The sequence below is a fragment of the Ornithorhynchus anatinus genome, chromosome 14 (genome assembly GCF_004115215.2).
Source record: "Ornithorhynchus anatinus isolate Pmale09 chromosome 14, mOrnAna1.pri.v4, whole genome shotgun sequence".
NCBI classification, from domain to species: Eukaryota; Metazoa; Chordata; class Mammalia; order Monotremata; family Ornithorhynchidae; genus Ornithorhynchus; species Ornithorhynchus anatinus.
In genome coordinates, this window is record NC_041741.1 from 14,216,656 (window position 1) to 14,236,154 (window position 19,499).

Sequence of the window (19,499 nt, forward strand, 5' to 3'; positions counted from 1 at the left end):
TAATTGAAGTGCAATGGGCTATGCAGAGCTAATGGAAGAAGTTCCCTACTTAAATCACTGGAGAAAATATCAAAATATGATTTGCTTCTAGACAGAGTTGCAGTCAGATGAAGATAGTCTCACAGATTCAGGCTTCAGTCTTAGCTTTTCAATGGAACCAATTTATGGAAATTTCTGTTATCTAACTAGGCCAAAACTCAGAAGAAAGTACCATCCAACTCACAGAAGCCTAGAGCAGTTGCCCAAGACCGGACCTTTTTGGAGAGGCATGGAGAAAAATCCTTTTGAGAGTCTTCACCGAGCTAACAAGAACCGCCCTCTCAGAAATAATGTCCTGAATAAGAATAACAATAATTGTGCTAATTGTTAAGCACTACATGCCAAACATTATACTAAGTACTGAAGTAAACACAAGAGAGATCAGTCCTTGTCCCACATGAGGCTCACCCTCCAAGAAGAAGGGAGAAGAGGTATCGAAACCCATTTTGCTGATGAGGAAATGGAAGTACAAAGAAGTTGTGACAAGTGATAGAGGCTGAATTAGAACCCAGATCCTCTGACTCCCAGGACTGTGCTTTTTCCACTGGTCCGTACTGCTTTCTTAATAAATTACAAAAGATTAATTAAACTCCCCCAGTTTATCAGCCATCATGTCATTCATGGAATTTCATTTGACTGGTTATTCATGTATTTATTTGGCTCTGTTAGTTATCTGTATTCTCATTATCTCACCTAATGTATATTTATCAATATCTTGTCTCCCCCAATAAGTTGTAAATTCCTTGAAGACTGGAAATGCGTGGTACACATTATTGAATCAATCAACACTGTTTATGAATACCTAATGTGTGCAGAGTTCAGTGGAATTGTTAGACCTCTCCCTGTCCTCAAGGAGTTTGCAACTGAACAGGGAGGAAGACTGAAAAGGAGTTCTGGACATGAGTTATTAAAAATATATGCATAAATGCTTGAATAGAGAGAGAGACTATTTGAGATCTTTAGGTGGCACAGAATTGCCAAGTTGCAGTTTGGCAAACTCTGAACTGAAATATGTGGTTTCAGAAGGAAGGTGGAGAGATATTTGGTCTGTCGGATATGAGAGATTGGTAGTGAGAGAGATGAGAATGAGACACGGTGAGAAGGTGAGCTTGAGAGGAATGGAGAATGCCAAATGGGGTGAAGTTGAAGAGAATAGGAAAGAAAGAAGGAAAGAGCTGATTGAAAGCTTTAAAACTAATGGTCATGAGTTTCTGCTTGATAGTGGAGAAGAATGGGCAACGAGTTGAGCATTTTGAAGGATTTAGAAAAATGATCCAGGTGGCAGAGAGCTTCCCTCACTCTGAAGGTAAGAAGTGAGAGAGAAGCTGAAGCAGCGTGGTCTAGTGGCTAGAGCGCGGACCCGGGAGTCCGAAGGATATGTGTTCTAATCCCGGCTCTGCCACATGTCTGCTGCGTGAACTTGGGCAACTCACTTAACTTCTCTGGGCCCCAGTTCCCTAATCCCTCTAAAATGGGGGATTGAAAGACTATGAGCCCCAAGTGGACTGTGTCCAACCTGATTAGTTTATATCTACCCCCGTGCTTAGTTCAGTGCCTGGCACATAGTAAGTGCTTAACAAATACCTTAAAAAAAGGAGGCCAATGCAATAGTCAATTTGGGAAGAAGCACCTGGACCAGCGTGATAGCCAATAAATGAGGAGAGGGTTGGATCCTGGAAATATTGTGGTGGAAAACCCTACAGGATATTGCCACAGACTGATATGGAGGTTGAAATAATAATAACGATGGTGTTTGTTAAGTGCTTAGTATGTGCCAAGCACTGTTGTAAGCGCTGAAGAAAGGGAGGAGGCCAAGGTTGCAGGTTTGAGAGGCAGGGCGGATGGTGATGTTGTCATCTGTATTAGGAAAGTTAGGCGGAGGAGGGGATTTGGGAGGTGGAGACGAGGCGTTCAGTTTTGACCATGTCGAGCTTGAGGTGCTGGCAAGAATCCCACGCAGAGATGCCCCGGAGGCAGGAGGAAATGTGAGATTGCACAGGAGGATAGAGGTCAGGGTTAAATTGGGGTGTCATACAGAAATGCTAGGTGAAGCAGTGGGAGTGGATGAGGTCCCGGAGGGACAGAGTGTAAAATGAGAAGAGAGGGAGACCTAGAACAGTGCCCTCGGGAACACCCACATTTAGGAAACGGGAGGCAGAGGAAGTCGGCAAATTAGACCGAGGAGGATGGGCCAGAGAGGTAAGAGGAGAACCAGGAAAGAATGCTGTCAGTAGAACTGAGGTAGATAGTGTTTCCAGGAATAGGGAGTGGTCTACAGTGTCGAAGGCAGCCAGTGTCGAGGTCCAGGAGGGTTAGGACGGAGTGGAGTTGGTGAGATTTGGCAAGAAGAAGATTTGGCAAAAAGAGAGAGAGAGAGAGAGGTCCCCGGAGAATGAAGGGAGCAGAAAGCGGACTTCAAAGGGTCAAGAAGGGAGCCGGAAGAGAGGAAGTAGAGATAGTGGGTGTATAGAGAAGCAGCGTGGCCTAGTGGAAAGAGCACGAGCCTGGGAGTCAGAGGTTGATGATGATGATGGTATTTGTTAAGCGCCTTACTATGTGCCAAGCACTGTCCTAAGCACTCTAATCCTGGCTCTGCCACTTGTCTGCTGTGTGACCTTGGGCAAGTTACTTGACTTCTCTGGGCCTCGATTACCTCACCTGTAACATGGGGATTGAGACTGTGAGCCCCACGTGAGACAGAGACTGTCCAACCTGATCTGCTTCCATAAGTGAACATTAGTTTAATTCATATGCTTACTGACTTCCTGATCCATTTCCTTTTTTACTTTGTTGTTAACAGCTGTATCTGTGGCTCCCCACCCATTCCCGCCATAGATCTATGATGATAGTGGTATTTGTTAAGCACTATTATTTTTCAAGCACTCCTCTAAGCACTGGGGTGGATCCAAGATAACCAGGTTGGACGCAGTCCCTGTCCCATGGGGCTTACATTCTAAGTAGGAGGGAGTAGGATTGCATCCCCTTTCTACATATGAGGAAACTGAGGCACAGAAAAGTGAAGTGACTTGCCCGTGGTCACACACATAAAACGAGTGGCCGAGTCTGGATTGGAACACGGGTCCTTCAGGTTCCCAGTCCCGTGCTCTATCCACTAGACAACACTGCTATGTCTGCTCATGTCCCCTGTTGCAGCATAAGCACTGTAAACAAGGTCAGGAATCATGTCTTCTTCCAAACATGCTCCCACACACTTGATATCTTCCTCTGCACACAACAGGTGTCCAGTGTGGGGCTTTTCCGAGAGGAAGTGCTCACAAAATACTGGCGATGATATGAACCGAGAATGGAAACCATCGATACTATACAAAGAATCGGAGAAGTGATCAAGATAGCCTAAGGGGAGATGCTGCGGGACTGTTTAATGAGTCTCTTATTTGGAATTATCCATCATAAACAGTTAAATTGTTAAATTCAGAAAGGGCAGGGTGGCCTGATAGAAAGACCTCAGACACAGGTTCTGGTCCCACCTCCACCACTTGCCCACTGAGCGACTTTAGACCTGCTGTCTGTTTCCTCATCTGGAAAATGGTGCTAAAGCATCTCGTAAGAACCGTTCAGGAGGGCCAAGGTGGATGATAGGGTGTCACCACTATTTATATTCATAATACTATTTATATAAATGCCTGTCTCCCCCTCTGGTCTGTAAGCTCGTTGTGGGCAGGGAACTTGTCCATTATGCTGTACTCTCCCAAGTGCTTAGAACAGTGCTCTGCACACAAGCGCTTGATAAATGCAAGTGACTGATTAGAAAGGTGGCGGTCAATCAAGGATGACCTCTTGGAAAATCTGGCATTTTAGGAAATCTCTCTCCCCTTCCCTTTCTACTAATTCTTTCTGCCAGGACCAAAATCCGTCCCTCTTCAGAATTCAGACAAGCACAGGATAAGGGGAACTGGGTGTGGGAAGTCACACCATACTTTGGTGCCTCTTGGGAATGATCCCACGTATCTTCAACTTTGAAAATAAACTCAGTGAAATGGTTGTTCCCTCTTGTCGGCCAAGCGAAGTTCTGAAATGATTTTAGATAGGCATCAGTCTTGCTGTGGAGCCCTGATTCAGGCACTACATGTAAACGTGAAAACAATATTTCTTTTTAAAGTTGGTCTTCTGCTTCGCTTAGTAACGGCAGCCAAATCGAGGAAAACAGACGTATTTTAATCAAAGAAATCTAGTGCCCAGCACACTGCTGAAATAATGTCCTAATTAGGCCAATTCAGTATAGGTTCAGTCATTTTAACATTGCAGAATGGGCCAGCTGAACATATTCTGCGTATTCAATCTCCAAATCTTTTCACGTGGTTTTTTTTTAAAAAGAGAAATACATCAGTTACATGGCAACCCTGTCATCCCATTTGGGAACTTTTCAGTCATTGTGTTGTTTATTGAAATTGTTTAATGTCTGGTCATAGCGTCAGAGCTGGAGTAAATGCCCAGTGAAATTTTAGATATTAAAAACAATGTTGCCGGTGTGGAGTCTCGGTATTTTCATTTGAGAGCAGTTTTGAAACTATGAGAGACCGACACTGATGCTGTCTACTTTTAAGGTGAGTGAAAGGACAGACGCGAGTATTTTACTACGGTCTTAATCCTCGGTTCTGAAAATCAGGGAAGTTTTCATTATGTGGAAATGTGTTGCTTGTTTCCGGACAGCCGGACCCCCTGATATGAAGCTCAGTCCGTTTCAATGTCGGAATCATTAGAACATCTAATTTTTGCTTAGGGATACGCAAATGTACCATTAAATCTGTTTTTTCAGATTTTTTTCCAGTTTAATGTCTGAATCCAAATTCATAAAGAGTTGGAAAAATGAGATGTCTGAGCTATAGGATTCACAGGGATTTCCTACGAAGCCTATTTAATCAGGATAACACTGTTATTAATATTCATAAAGTCAGCTGGAACACAAATGACAGACTAGGAGGCTGAAATTTTTTCCTTGGTGAATTTATTAAAAGCAGCTTAAAAAATTAATGGAATTTAAGTAAAGTTGGTGAAAATTAAAATCTTATGTTATCAGAAAAAAGATCTTTATTAGAACTTTTCGCAAGTCGAAGGTGCGCTTGATAGCTCCGACAGATTTCATTGGTACTTAAAGAAGGAAGATGCATGGATGGGCATTTAAAAGGATTTAAAGACATTGGCACATTAATTTTTACATGAATAATAAGTAGTTTCCAAAAGCAATTAACTTACAGTGTACAAGATTTGAATAGAAAAATAAGAGCGTGACATCAAAGGGCAAACTAAGTGTGCTGTACATTTTAAATCTAGTGCCAGGGCCGTTTATCCATATGATTTCTATTCATTTTGACAATTTACGTACCATATATGTCTTGTAATGCAGTGTTTCTTTTCAGTCACGGAAGCCTGATTTTTATATCCCTACAGACACCAGATAAAATGGTAAAATGCTAAAGATCTCACTCAGGAAATTTTCACTGCATGGTGGACATTCGCCCTGTTTAATGTTAGACCATGTTTAATCGTGTAAATAGAGGCGCAGGTTGTGATGTGATTTTTGGCTCTAGAGAACTGACAACACTTATTTACTGCTCATTTAATCTTCAGTGTATATATTGCCTAGTTTTTCTTCACTTCCTTCATTAGGGGTGCCCTTGTTGACAGCCCCAATTTAGTTGTGAGGGAAAACGTGGATGTTGGAAACGAGTCTTTTGCTAATGCGAGCTACTCCTTGGAGACTGTTAGAAATCGTCTTTTCTCTGAGCGTCGATACTGTAGAGGACACACTGTCTTTTGTGAACTCGGTTCCCTCTTTCACCGTTCCTCATCCCCCTTTCACCACACTTAGTCTCCCGGATGCATTTATCCAGAAAGTTTGAGTGGTGGTGTTTTTTTTAAAAAAATTGATTTATAATGATATTTGTTAAGCGTTTAACTATGTGCCAGGCACTGTTCTAAGCACGGGACAGGTACAAGCTAATCGGGTTGGCCACAGCTCATGTCCTACATGGGGATCTCCCCATTATCCCCATTTTACAGATGAGAAGTGACCTGCCTAAGGTCACGCAGCAGACAAGTGGCGGAACCGGGATTAGAACCCGGATCCTCCGACACCTAGGCTCTTTCCACTAGGCCACACTCTCTCCAGCCTGTTCTTTGAGCCTGTTCATTGGTTCTGTCTTCAGCTTCGCTCCCATCACTATGCTGTATTCATTTTGTGATCCTCAGATTCAGAATCTCTGGCACTCAACTGTATTCATTTTTTTTCCAGGGTTGATTTGCTCGTATCTCCCAAGCCACCGGGACCCGTTTAAGTTGAATTATTGATTGGCACTCAATGGTAAGAGAACAGAGGGGCTTGTTTTGGAGCTGAGTTGATCACCCATTTGCTTTCTCGGCGTTGAGACCGGACGTATTAAGGGGGACAGATTTCGGTCCTCCCTGAACCACTGCTACTGGCAGGGCATGAGTCTCCGTCTTATTCTGTCCTGGGCCAAGGCCTGTAAACTGCTAGAAATATAATAATAATAATCATAACAGCTGTGGTACTTACTAAGCACCTACCATGTGCTAAGCAATATACTAAACGTGGAATAGGCACGGGATAGACGAGACCGGACGCAGCGACAGCCCACAGGGAGCCGGCTCACAGTCTAAGTAAGAGGGAGAGCGGGTATTTCGCCCTCATTTTATAAGATCGGAGAACTGAGGCACGAAGAAGCTAAGTGACTGACCCAAGGTCACACAGCAGGCAAGCAGCTCAGTCTGGAATAGAACCCGGACCCTCTGATTCTCAGCATTGGACTCTTTCCACCAGGCTGTAGAAAGACTATTTCCTTCGTGGGAACAACCCTAAGATCGTGGATTTAATTTTCCCATATTGTGAAAAGCTTCCACTGAGTTGTATAGGTATTTACCAGTAGCCGGCAGGGATAATTACCTCTGTCATAGTTCCCTAACCACTTAACTCAGTGCCCTGCACAAGAGGGAGATTAAATAAATGCGATCGATTAATAGATTGATCGATTGAGCTCATTGTGGGCAGAGAATGTGTCTGTTTATTGTTATATCGTACTTTCCCAAGTGCTTAGAACGGTGTTCTGCACCCGGTAAGTGCTCAATAAATACGACTGAATGTATGAATGCCCGATTTAGAAGCCGAGAGGCGGAGCACAGAGATGACAGGGTTGGGAATCAGGAGAGGTGGATTCTAATCTCGCCTCTGGCTCCTGCCTGCTCCGTGACCTTGAGCAAGTCACTTCCCTTCTCCCTTCCCCAGTTCCACATCTGTAATGTGGAAATTAAGTCCCGATCTCCCGCCCCCTTGGACTGTGAGCCCGTGGAGGACGGGGAGCGGATCTGGTCTGACTGGACTGTTTCTGTCCCAGTGCTTGGCCCATAGTAAGCACCGACCCAGTACCACAGTTCGTTCATCCATCCTCCCGAGCGCTTAGCACAGTGCTCTGCCCAAGGTAAGTGCTCAATAAATACGATTGAATGCATTTCCACACCTGTCCCGCACCTTGGCCCCACGCCACCGCCTCGGGCCCAAATCGATCGCTCAGTGGTATTTCCTGAGCGCTTAATATGGGCAGAGCACTGTACCGAGCGCTTGGGAGAGAATTAGAGAAGCAGCGTGGCTCGGTGGAAAGAGCCCGGGTTTGGGACTCAGAGGTCACCGGTTCTAATCCCGGCTCCGCCACTTGTCAGCGGGGTGACTCTGTCGCTTCTCTGGGCCTCGGCGACCTCATCCGTAACATGGGGATGAGGGCTGTGAGCCCCACGTGGGGCAACCCGATGACCTTGGGTGCTCAGAACGGTCCTTGGCATGTAGTAATCGCTTCACAAGTACCATCATCATCGTTATTATTATTATTATTAATGATTAGCAGGCACGTTCCCTGCTCTGACCTCCACAGGAGGGAGAACCGAGGCCCGCAGGATCACCCAGGGGGTGTCCAGTCTTCACCCCAGGATGGAGGTAGTGACTCCTGGGGGGGTAAGGAGACTCACTTTACCCCCCACCCCCTTTTAAGCCACCCACCACCAGCGGGCGACCCGATTCTCCCAGCAGAGGGCAGCATTTTCCCACACCAGCCACCTCGAAGAGCCGTTCCCACTTCGACGGTCGACGTTTCTCGTAATTACTCCCAGTATATTTGTTGCTTGCTTATGAATTAACTTGCATTTATGGAACTAAATCATTCCAATCATTTAATTACACCTGAGGAGCTGAACTATAATTGCTTGCTTCCAACTAGGATCTGATATGGCTTGAGCAGTATTAATTTGGTGTTTACTTTTCTGAGTGCTAAAAGCATTAAAACGATTGCGCAATGGGATTACATTTTACTAATTGCTGGCATTCATTAGCTGGGTAAATGGTGAGAAAGAATGACTGTATATTGTGCAGGGATGAAATTATGGTTTTTAATAGTATATTACGAGGCACATTAAGGCCTCTCAGACACGCTTTAAAATACTCCAGAGGTTATTAAAGATGGTATTTTCTTCATGTCTCGCTATATGAGTCTCTTATTAAAAGACTGTGATTATTATTAACCTTTTTGGGCAATATGTAGGGAAATGGCTTCATTGACTGAAACATAGTTCTTTGATATTAATAACCTGCTATATTTTCAGCTAATCCAAAAGTAAATGAGAAACTTAGAGAAAGATTGCCAATCCCAAATCAACACACTTACAGAGAATTGGAAAAGAAGAAGATTTACGGCTTCATTTGAGGACTTTTGTAAAGAACTCGGGTTCCAATATGAGGTAAATCATCCGTGTTTTACTCTTACGCAGACTTGTAGCTTTTATAAAGTGCAATTCCATTTAAATCAAATATATATGAGGGAAACTGATAATTCCCGAGCATTTGCCAAAAGTCTTCACCTAAAGAAACCTTATCGGTAGCTTTCAGAATTACTTTTTTTTTCTATCAAGAGGCTTAAAAATGAAAGCGACCTTTCCGGTTTTGATGTGGGGTGGAAAAAAGTGTCCTTTTTACTGCCGGAGTAGTCGGAGAAGTCCCCGATTATTCTTGCTTTAGACCTTGGCTGGTTATAGCGGTTCTAAAACACACCTTCCAGTAGAAATACTTGGCTTCTGTGCACAAATGGCACTTCTGTTTTTGTGGGAGTGAAGATGTGTTATTGTTTTCTAAACCCCGAGAAGCATGTAATGCACCTAGCTGTTGGGTCAACAGATAAAAATGTGTTTCTCTGTGAGTTATTGGGTGTTTGACTTAAATCCTTGTTGGGAGATTGTAAAAATTATGAAAGCAACAGAAGGTCATTGGAAAATAACTGCCTGGGTAAACAATAAACTCTCGAGGCGACTGTTTTTGCTCAGCGGAAAGTTTTATTTGGATTTTTGTGATATGCTCAGTATCATGGGATTATTGAAGAAGAAAAGGATAACTCTGTCAAACGTAGAGCATTAGATACATTAGTAAGTAACAATTGCGACTGGTTTGTATCTTCATCTGCATCATTATATTGCGCTTTGCATCGTTGACTCTTTACTGAAATGCCCATTTCTCCTTGCACGATATTTGGAAAGGCGTGTTTTAATGTGAAATCGTATATGCCATGGCGGGGTGTGCGTCTGTTTGTTTTTCTTACCAGTTTATTTGAGTCGAAATTGTGTTTGAAAATGCATAGAGTAGTGAATTTAAATCTGACCCACAAAATCTTGAACTTGAGAATTATGTATTGGATGAAACACACTGAATTAGTGTTTAATTGAATAATGACACACTAATTCCGTGTGGGTCCTCATCCGCCGACAGTGACACTTGAGGGAATCTAACCCGTCAGGTAAATAAAGGCATTTTCCAGCAACGGCCAGAAAAGAAGCCATTTGACAAATTCGAAAATGTGACAAAAAGGGCCTTTTCCTGAGGACTACAATTCGGCATCAAATGTTAAAATACACAGAGTTTATTGTCCCGGCGTAAATATATATATTTTAAATCATTTGGCTTGTAAATTCCCTGTCAAACAAAGGTAAGGTATAGGTGTGTTCCGATATATTGTTTTAAGTTTATTTATCTAGAGTTGGCTTTATTTTAGCTCTAAAATCTTGGAGCGAGAGCTGGCGGCAGTGCCAGATCAAACAAGTTCAGGAGGACGACTGGAGGACTGGTTAAAAGGTAAGGACTTGAAGGTATTAATACGTAACCTCAGGTGTCGTGCTAGTGCAAGGTACTGGCTAAAGTCTGTTTGTTTTTGCCGATATATTGAAGTGTTTGGTGGGGAGAGGAGAGGGAATGTTAATCATTCTGAACTCTTTGGGCCTGGCAAGATTTTAGATGAAAACAAACCCTTAGTTCTTCCAAAATAGAAGTTTTCCAAATCCATTTGCGATTGAAAAAAATGGGATTTTTTTCCGATTTAGAACTATAGTCCAACGTATCATATACGGTTTTCTAACTTCACCCAGATTCTGCCACTTATTCCGCCAGATAATCTTCTTTTTAAAAAAAAAAAAAAAGCTGAGAGTGTTTTCTTGAACATGGGCTCTCAAATGAGAAAAGCAGACCAAAAATCATCATGCTCCCTTCAGTCTTCTTTCTTTTTCTTAGCTACCTTAGTTCAAGGGACAGATTATTTCTCTGTATGTCACTCGAGGGTGGCTACACCGGAGGCAGTGCCGTCTAGTGGAAAGAGCGCGGGTTTGGGAGTCGGGAGGCTCAGGTTTTGCACCGATCTGCTGTGTGAGCTCGGGTCAGGCGCGACCTCTCTGGGCTTTGATTTTCTCACACGTACAGCGGGGAGAAGAATTCTGGCCTTCCTCACCTCACAGGGACAAGGATAGAATGAGATCGTTGATGTGAAAACCCTTTTGAAAAATAAAAGCGTCCTGCACATTTGAGGAATTATTAAGGGGGCTTTCATCTGAATATGGGGCACCTGGGTGTCTGTAGCCCAGAAGCTCTGGGAAAAAGGCAAAGGGAAGAAGGCATTCTAGGGGCCCTTTTTTTCAAATGGTATTTATTAAGCAATTACTATGCACCAGCACTCTTCTAAGCACTGGGGTCAAGACAAGATAATAAGACTGGACACAGTCCCCGTCCCACATGGGGCTCACAATTTTAAAGAAGCAGCGTGACTCAGTAGAAAGAGCACGGGCTGGGGAGTCAGAGGTAAGGGGTTCAAATCCCAGCTCCACCGCTTGTCAGCTGTGTGACCTTGGGCAGGGCAGGTCACTTCTCTGTGCCTCAGTTACCTCATCTATAAAATGGGCATTAAGACCGTGAGCCCCACGTGGGACAACCTGATCACTCTGTATCCTTCCCAGTGCTTAGAACAGTGCTTTGCACATAGTAAGCGCTTAACAAATGCCATCGTCGTCATTATTATCATCAAACCCCGTTTTACAGATGAGGTAACTGAGGCACAGAAAAGTGAAGTGACTCGCAAATAAGAGGAGACAGGGTGGTGGTGGGAGTGGCTCAAACACATTGCAAAACGGAATATGCCTTTTGTCCCACCAGAAACAAAGAAATGATTCCGCAACTTGGATTGAATTTTTTCAGTGGTATTTGTTAAGCGCTAATTATGTGCCAAGCACTGTACTAAGCACTGGGGTCGATACAAGCCTAACGGGTTGGACACTGTCTCTGTCCCACATGGGGCTCGCCGTCTTAATCCCCATTTTCCAGATGAGGCAACTGAGGCCCAGAGAAGTGAAGTGATACACTCAAGGTCACACAGCAGACAGGCGGTGGAACCGGGATTAGAACCCAGGTCCTCTGACCCCCAGGCCCCGGGACTATCCACTAGGCCACGCCGCTTCAACGGCCATGTGTTCGATTGCCGTGTATTCCTTAATGCAGTTAGAGTTCTGGGGATTTACGGAGATGTAAAACTATGAGCATTCCCTGGTTTTCACTGAAATGTTTCAGCGTCCTGCAGTCTTCCCCGAAAAATTTTAAACAATAATTTGTGGTTGACTATCTCTGGAAAAAAGCGAACTTTCCCTATCGAATTTCAGTTAATTGTGAAACATCAGTTGCTCTTTCAGTGCACTGGAATTTTAAAATCATAGAGTTTTATTAAAACTTAGAACCTTTAGGGGTCAGTATATCCTAAGGAAGGTTCAAAAGGTTAACAGTTCTGTAGTGGCTAACAAAAAACTCAGACTCTCTAACCCAGGATACATTAAATATTTCCTGTCAATTGCAGACAAGTGGTGAGACTTACATAGATCAGAGTAGCTTCAAGTAATTCCTTTAAATTTCATGAGTTTCTTCCTTTAAAAATTAATTTCTGACACGAATGCTTTTTTAGGGTCTAAGAAGATGGCTTATTTTTTCCCCCCGTAGCTATGAATTTCAATCGGGAAACCTTTAAAAGGAATCATCATTTTCCTTTGGAATTAAAATGGAAATTTTGCTCCTTTGTTGTCCTGCCTGATGTAATTGATTTTAAATCGGCGGTTTACGATTCTAGTCATTTGTTCTCACCTGCAACTTAAGAGAGGACAGATCACTTCTAGCCCCGCTCCCGTTAATAGAATCTGTGTATGTTGTGATTTATTGAGGTCTAGTGAACACAAAAGACCCCTTGTCATCACATACAATTAAAGTGAAAAGCGGTGGTATTTCCAATAGACTCCTCCCCGAGCTTTGACTAAGGCCTCGGCGTCCAGTTGCTTTCTGTGGTCATCATTCACATGGTTACCATCTTGGCCACTGGACAAGGTATGTGATGTAAACAACCGAGATAACAAGTGAGCAGAAGTGAAAACGCCTAATGACCCGTTGTCGTTTTCTGGCTGGGCCACGATACTCTAATCTGGCTCTGAACGTGCGCTTGGTCTCCAGAGTTACTGGCAACGAGCTGGGCATTCCTCAACTCTCCATTGCCGCCGACCCACGTCCGCCGCCGTCGGCCTCCCGCTCTGCAAGAAGGCTATCGGTGCCCCTTGCCCATCGTGGCTTTAGTGGATAGAGCGTGGGCCTGCGTGTCAGAGGACCTGGGTTCACCCGTCTCCACCGCTTGTCTGCTGGGTGACCTTGGGCAGGTCATTTCCCTTCTCTGGGCTTCAGTGGCCTCATCTGGAAACTGGGGATGAAGACCGTGAATCCTATGTGGGACAGGGCCTTTGTCCGACCCGATTTTCTTGTATCTCCCCCAGCGCTCCCCCAATGCCTGGCACATAGTAAGCACTTAGCAAATGCCTCAATTATTATTATCGTTCTTAGCTCATTATGGGCAGGGAACATGTCTGTTAATTCTGTTGTGCGCTCCCAAGCGCTTAGTACAGTGCCCTGCACAAAGTAAGTGCTCAGTAAATACCATAGATCGATTGATTCAGAGAATGGAATGGTTATGGGCGGGAAGTGACGAAAGCAATCCCGGTATCCTTCTTTTCCAATTTCTTTCTTCCCAACGTCAAAAAGTGCCTTCCTTAGGGCCCCGGGACCCTCGATAGTTGTTTGCACACTACTGTCCCCCTCTCTCTGTCTCTGTCTCTTTCCTCCACAGCAGTGCCTGCCTTCTCGTCGTCGTCCCTGGTGGGGCAGGGGGTGGAGGGAAGGACGAGCACAGCTGAGATGGGCCCGGGCTTGGGGACCCTGCCTGTCTTGTAGCTGACCCTGCCCCTCCCTCTTTTGGCTTCCAGAGAAAAAGCAAGTTTGTCATGTCAAATTTGTCGCAATGACACCATCCAAATATAACTTCTTTCTGGGGAAAAAAATGGAACAAATAATCCCATTCACCATCCTTATGGGCAGAGAACATATTCTCTAATTTTATCTCAAGTGTGTAGCACAGTGCTCTGCACATAGGAAGTGCTCAATAAAGACCACTGATTGATCGATTGATTAATTTTCATTCAATCGTATTTATTGAGTGCTCATTGTGTGCAGACCACTGTACAATGTACTGCACAAAGCAGACCCCAAGTACACCCAGAGTGTTTAAGAAATATTGATCTCGATGATGGTGATAATGAATAGAAGTGGGATATTGTGTGTTTTTTCATTCCCTGTATGTAAAAGCTGGGTAGTTAGAGGAATGATACTTTTCAAATGACTAGAATCATTAAATATATTCCATCTGAAATTTACTGACCAAGTAAGAAAATTTTCTACATAAATTCAGGGAGGTTCAAAATTTACTGACCAGGTAAGGAACTTTTTTTACATAAATTCAGGGAGGATCGCTTAGGAAGTCAATGCCAGTGGAAATCCAAGACATGTAGCAAACATTTTATGTATCTTGATCTGGAATTCTAAGAGATATGGGTAAGGAGTTGAGAAGTCAATTTTCAAGTGGATGAGTGGAGATCCTTATCCCCAAAACATTAATTTGCTAAAAGAACCCATTCTCTTGTTATCCATTGTTATTCAGTCAATCAATGAATGGTATTTATTGAGCACTTACTGTGTGCAGAGCACTGTAATGATAATAATATAATAATGATGGCATTTGTTAAGCACTTACTATGTGCCAAGCACTGTTCTAAGCGCCGGCCGGGATACAAGGTAATTAGGTTTTCCTACGTGGGGCTCACAGTCTTAATCCCCATTTTCCAGGTGAGGTAACTGAGGCTCAGAGAAGTGAAGTGACTTGCCCGAAGTCACACTGCTGACATGTGGCAGAGCTGGGATTAGAACCCATGACCTCTGACTCCCAAGCCCGGGCTCTTTCTACTGACCCACGCTGCTTCTGTACCATATTAAACGCTTGGGAGAATACGATCCAGCGGAGTGGGTAGGCACATTCCCTGCCCGCCAGGAGCTTGTAGTCTAGAAGGGGGAGACAGACCTGAAAATAGATCCTGTTTCAATCAATCAGTGATATTTGTTGAGCACGTACTACGTGTGGAGTACTGTACTAAGTGCTTGGGACTGTACGGTACAAGAGAGTTAGATGTGTTCCCTGCCCACAACGAGCTAGCAGTGTAGAGGATATGGGGTCAATATCAAGGGCTTAAGGATAGAGATCCAAGTACGTCGGCTCTATGGAAGGGAGAGAGGGACTAAGGGAAATGAGGCCTTAGTCGGGGAAGGCCTTTCGGAGGAGATGTGATTTTAATAAGGCTTTGCAGGTGGAGAGAGTCGTTGTCTGTCGTACACAAAGGGGCAGAGAGTTCCAGGCCGGAGGGAGGACGAGGGCAAGGGGTCAGCGGTGACAGGGATGACATCGAGGGACGGTGAGTACCAAGTGATGCCGAATAATTTATCGAGTATAATTTCATTGTAATTTTATCGCACGCCCGGAGGCTACAGAACCAGTGGAATTAATTCGGGGTAAAATCTAATTTTGCCAGTATTAAGTTTAGCCGTGTCCTTCGAAAGCAAATGGGCTTAACATTTCATCTTTTGATAGAAGCATGAATTTAAGATTTCTTTAGCTTTATCCGTATGTCTTAGAAGAGGTTAAAAATGAACAGGTCTGCGAATTTGCTGTTTACCATCACGGGCCCTGGTTTAATAGAGTGATAGTAGCTTCTCACACATCACCATCTAAGAATGCTTGAGAGAATGGTTCAGGATTATTGGCTGATGGCCAGCGAGGATTGATTCGTTTCCAGAGTCAATGCCCAACTCCAAGCTGGGAGGATTGAAGATTCAGTCCTCCATAAAAGAGGAAACTAGTCTTTCGAATGTGTTAATCAAGAGAATTTGGAGCTGTGGCATTTTACATCCCCGGCAGGCTCCATTCTAAGAAAACTAGAAATCATCTCGATGTCCTCATCAGGCAGTTCTTTGAAGGGGAAATTCAGATTTTTCTGGTGTCCAAAAGCGGTGGTGACGGATTGGGAGCGGGAAGGGCAGACTTCCTAAGTTTAGGAGTAACGACCGGATTCTTGGCTGGCAAGGGAGCTCGGAGGCTCTCAGGATGGCGGGAAGGAAGAGAGAGATCTAGGGACCTCTACCAGCAGCTCCATGTCATGCCTCTCTCTTCTAGACTGTGAGCCCGTTGTTGGGCAGGGAGTGCCTCTATTTGTTGCCGAATTGTAATTTCCAAGAGCTTAGTACAGTGCTCTGCACACAGAAAGCGCCCAATAAATATGTTCGAATGAATGAATGAATACCTTCTGCCTAGCAACTGGTAGCCACTGGCCAATTTCATCTCCTTCCACTATCCAAACTGGCCCTCCCAGCCAGTTTCACCTTTCCTCCCCCACCCAGATAGCTCCTCATTGTAAAATTCAGATGGTGGAAGGTTAGCAATAAAGTAGTGCAGTGTTTAAAGTGAGGGCCTTCAAAGGAAAAGGCTGAGTGGGGTGGGTATTATTATTATTATCTCATGAGGCTCCTAGAGTCAGAATGTTTTATCAGTAACTGGGCCCTTGTAGGTTGCTGGGTGGTTTTCTTTGGTTTAATAAACGTGAAGAAATCCCTTTATTTTTCAAGCACGCTATAATCTCAGGAACACATGGCAAAAAAGGCAATAAATTAATTGAGTCATTGTCAACATTTAAAGTTCATAATGTGTAGGCAATTTTTTTAAAATTTTGAAGCAAAATTTTTTTACTTTGGGGAAAAATTGAGCAATTCTTTTTAAGGGTGAAAACCCCCCCAACATTTCAGATGGGGTCCTTTTCATTGGTTTCTGTGTTCTCTCCTGATGATACAAAAACCCAAATTTAAGAGTCCATTTATGACTGTTCTAAACCAAATGAGCTCCGAAAATATAGTCCACGTAGTGTTATCTGGGGTTCAGAAAGGGAGGAACAAGGGAAGAAACAAGGAATCAAAATAAATCTGCTGACACAGTTTCAACGAGCCCTTTGCCATATAATTCTAATTTTGGGTCCCGATTGCCAATATACTTTATCCTTTTACTTTTGGCTTCTAATAAACTCATATTTGATCCTAAAGAATTGAATTTCGGTTCCATTTAGGTCACATTTAAAATGATTATGGTTGTTTCATCCTAGTAACTTGTGAATATTTTTCTACCATTTAGAAAGTTCTGTGTAATTTTTAATTTTTTCCATCTATTTGCAGCCAGTACTCTTAAGTTCAACAACTAACACTGAACTGATATTGGGAGTCAGAACCAATGTTCATGCTTGTATGTGAAAGCGTGGAAAAAAAAGGGAATTAGGGTATTATTTTTAGCTATATTCATTAATAGTAAGTATTGTTCCATTGTGTGACAAAACAATAGCATCTAATTCTCTTGATGTTTTTTGCCTCTGATAAATTCCTAAATATGAAGGTGAACATCCCTAGTAGGATTTTATGATAAATGTAACCCGTTTTATTTCAATTCCACATTTGACACCGTTTGATTCTATTTTCAAATTATTCCCATAAACTGAAATTCAACTCTCAGGTCACTGCTTCCTCTTGTTAGAAAATCTGAGGGAAGTTTTTCTGGGGCGTTCCTGAGCTTTTTGTGACAAAATAAAGGAAAATTTTTTAAGTTTCTAACTTGGTCATCAACCCCTCCTGAAATTAATGTTGCAAATCGCTTCACAGCTCAAATTAATATATTTTAAAGGAAGATTCTAATCTATAATTTGGGTGGGGGGGAATGAATTTTTCATTTGACACCTAAATTGATGCTAGTAAAATCTCAAGAAATTCAATTTGACTTTAAAAAATATCTTTAAGCCACAAAATCTTTGATTTACATCTTGAATTTTGAAATTGTTTTTTGTAGATAAATGTTTCCTTCATTTTTTTACTTAGAGGTACAGTTCAAGGAAGTTTACTTGGAACTATTTAAAATAGTATCCAAAACAGGTGAGTCTATATCAATAAATTCTGTGGTTGAGATTTTTTTTATTTTCAACATAATCTACTTTTTGTATTCTCACATTCTTAGTTGTGAGGCCATCTGGAAAATTACATTTATTTTAAATTTAGCTAGGAATGCTCGCTTTTATAAGCAACCCTTCCACCGAAATAGTAGATGTTACCTGCAGGCAATATTAAGGAAGAAAATGTTTTCTCTAGCCTTGAGTGAAATCTCAATCTTTCTTTTCCTCCTCCTCCTCCAAACGATGGAAAGAGTGTGATCTTTTCTAATTAGGATAAGACTTCATAAAGATTTTACCATCCGTGACTTCTCCACAAGGGCATTAAGCTCTGTAAAAATTCCCGATGTGAGAGCGAGAACATTTAATTCCTGAAAGTTTGGGCTTTTTCTCTTGCGTGGGCACATAACCCATTATTTTGGGCCAGGGCTGCAGAATCCGACAAAGTAAAGCACAGTCCTTTCCCAATCTGAGAGGTTTTCTATCTCGAGCACACCAGATTCTGGTTTAAGGAAGTGCCATTGTCGACTGTAGGGAGGAAAACTGAGGTCCCTGGAATCCTTTTATTTTGCTGCCTAGAGACTGTCCAAAGAATAATAACAAAAAGAAGTATTTGCAGTGTAACCAGCTTGATTGTTTCCTTCAGGAAACCTTCATCGTGTTTTATTACCAAATAGTACCGAGTTTAAGACCAGAACAGGGCTGCATTAGCACAGGTAAGAAGAGCAAAGACATAACAGAAAATTTCATTAAAAAAGCAGAGTCCTTGTTCTCTGGGGAGGTGCAATAGAGGCTCCCATCAGAGATTTCACCTGCTTCTTTAATAGACCATTTGCTCTGGGTGATTTTTTTATTGGCCCTTTATTACCACAGGTGACCTTTCCCTCTTCCCTCCCCCCGCCCCCCGCCTTTTTTTGTGTGTGTGTATGGTCATAGAAAACAAAAAGCTTCTCAAAAACAAACGTCTTACTTTTTCTAAGGGCTTTTGACCTCAAATTTTCATGGTTTGTTTTTTTAAATTTCTCTTTTAAAGGCAGTCGTCTCGGGTGTTATTGTGTAGCAATGCCCAAACCCCCGTCAAATAAAGTAGAAGTGATTGCCTTTGCCTTTTGTGATTTTGAAGTGGGGAAAAATATGAATCTGAAGAAAATACCATCCTCTGTGGCCTTGAAAGTTATGCAATAATGTCATATAGCCCGTAACGACGGCCCGAAATCCTATATGAAGACTAACATGAATTACAATGAGAGATAAACAGAATATTTACCCATCCCTTATGAGCTGCTGCTGATATGTAAATTTATTCTTCTACTTTGCACAAATATACTTTTGAGCTACTGCTTAAACACTTCAAGGTCCTTAGCCAAACAGTTTTAATGATGCCTCCAATATGATGAAAGTGTGACATTTGATGAATGCCTCGTATAGTTGTGATACAGGAGGACGGGTAAACAGACCCCCTCATCCACCGAGTCGCCTTGCAACACCTCGCTAATTTAGAATTTTACTGTTTATATCATCTTGACATTTTTTATCTGCCAGAGGCAGGTTTCATTTGGAATCTTAATCTGAGATTTATTTGGTGGATCTGGAAGTCATAGCTCGAGTTCCCACAGGAAATGGTCCATCTCGCCGCAGATTAAATGGCAGCTCTGCAGTTGTCAGGGAAGGCTGTGCATTCAGTCCACATGCACACTCATTCAGCCAGCACTGGGGAGAAAAATTAAAGTAGTCACCCAGGTTTA

The 19,499-nt window shown here is 42.9% G+C and overlaps 1 long non-coding RNA gene across 1 annotated transcript in view; it reads left to right on the plus strand.

Moving 5' to 3' along the window:
- The window catches only part of LOC114816391, a 46,614-nt gene that overhangs the window by 20,959 nt on the left and 6,156 nt on the right, over positions 1-19,499 (plus strand). Inside the window, exons 2-4 of the long non-coding RNA XR_003764160.1 lie at positions 6,293-6,361; positions 8,665-8,799; positions 10,101-10,180. This is a non-coding gene — a long non-coding RNA (uncharacterized LOC114816391). The remainder of the gene's footprint in view (positions 1-6,292; positions 6,362-8,664; positions 8,800-10,100; positions 10,181-19,499) is intronic.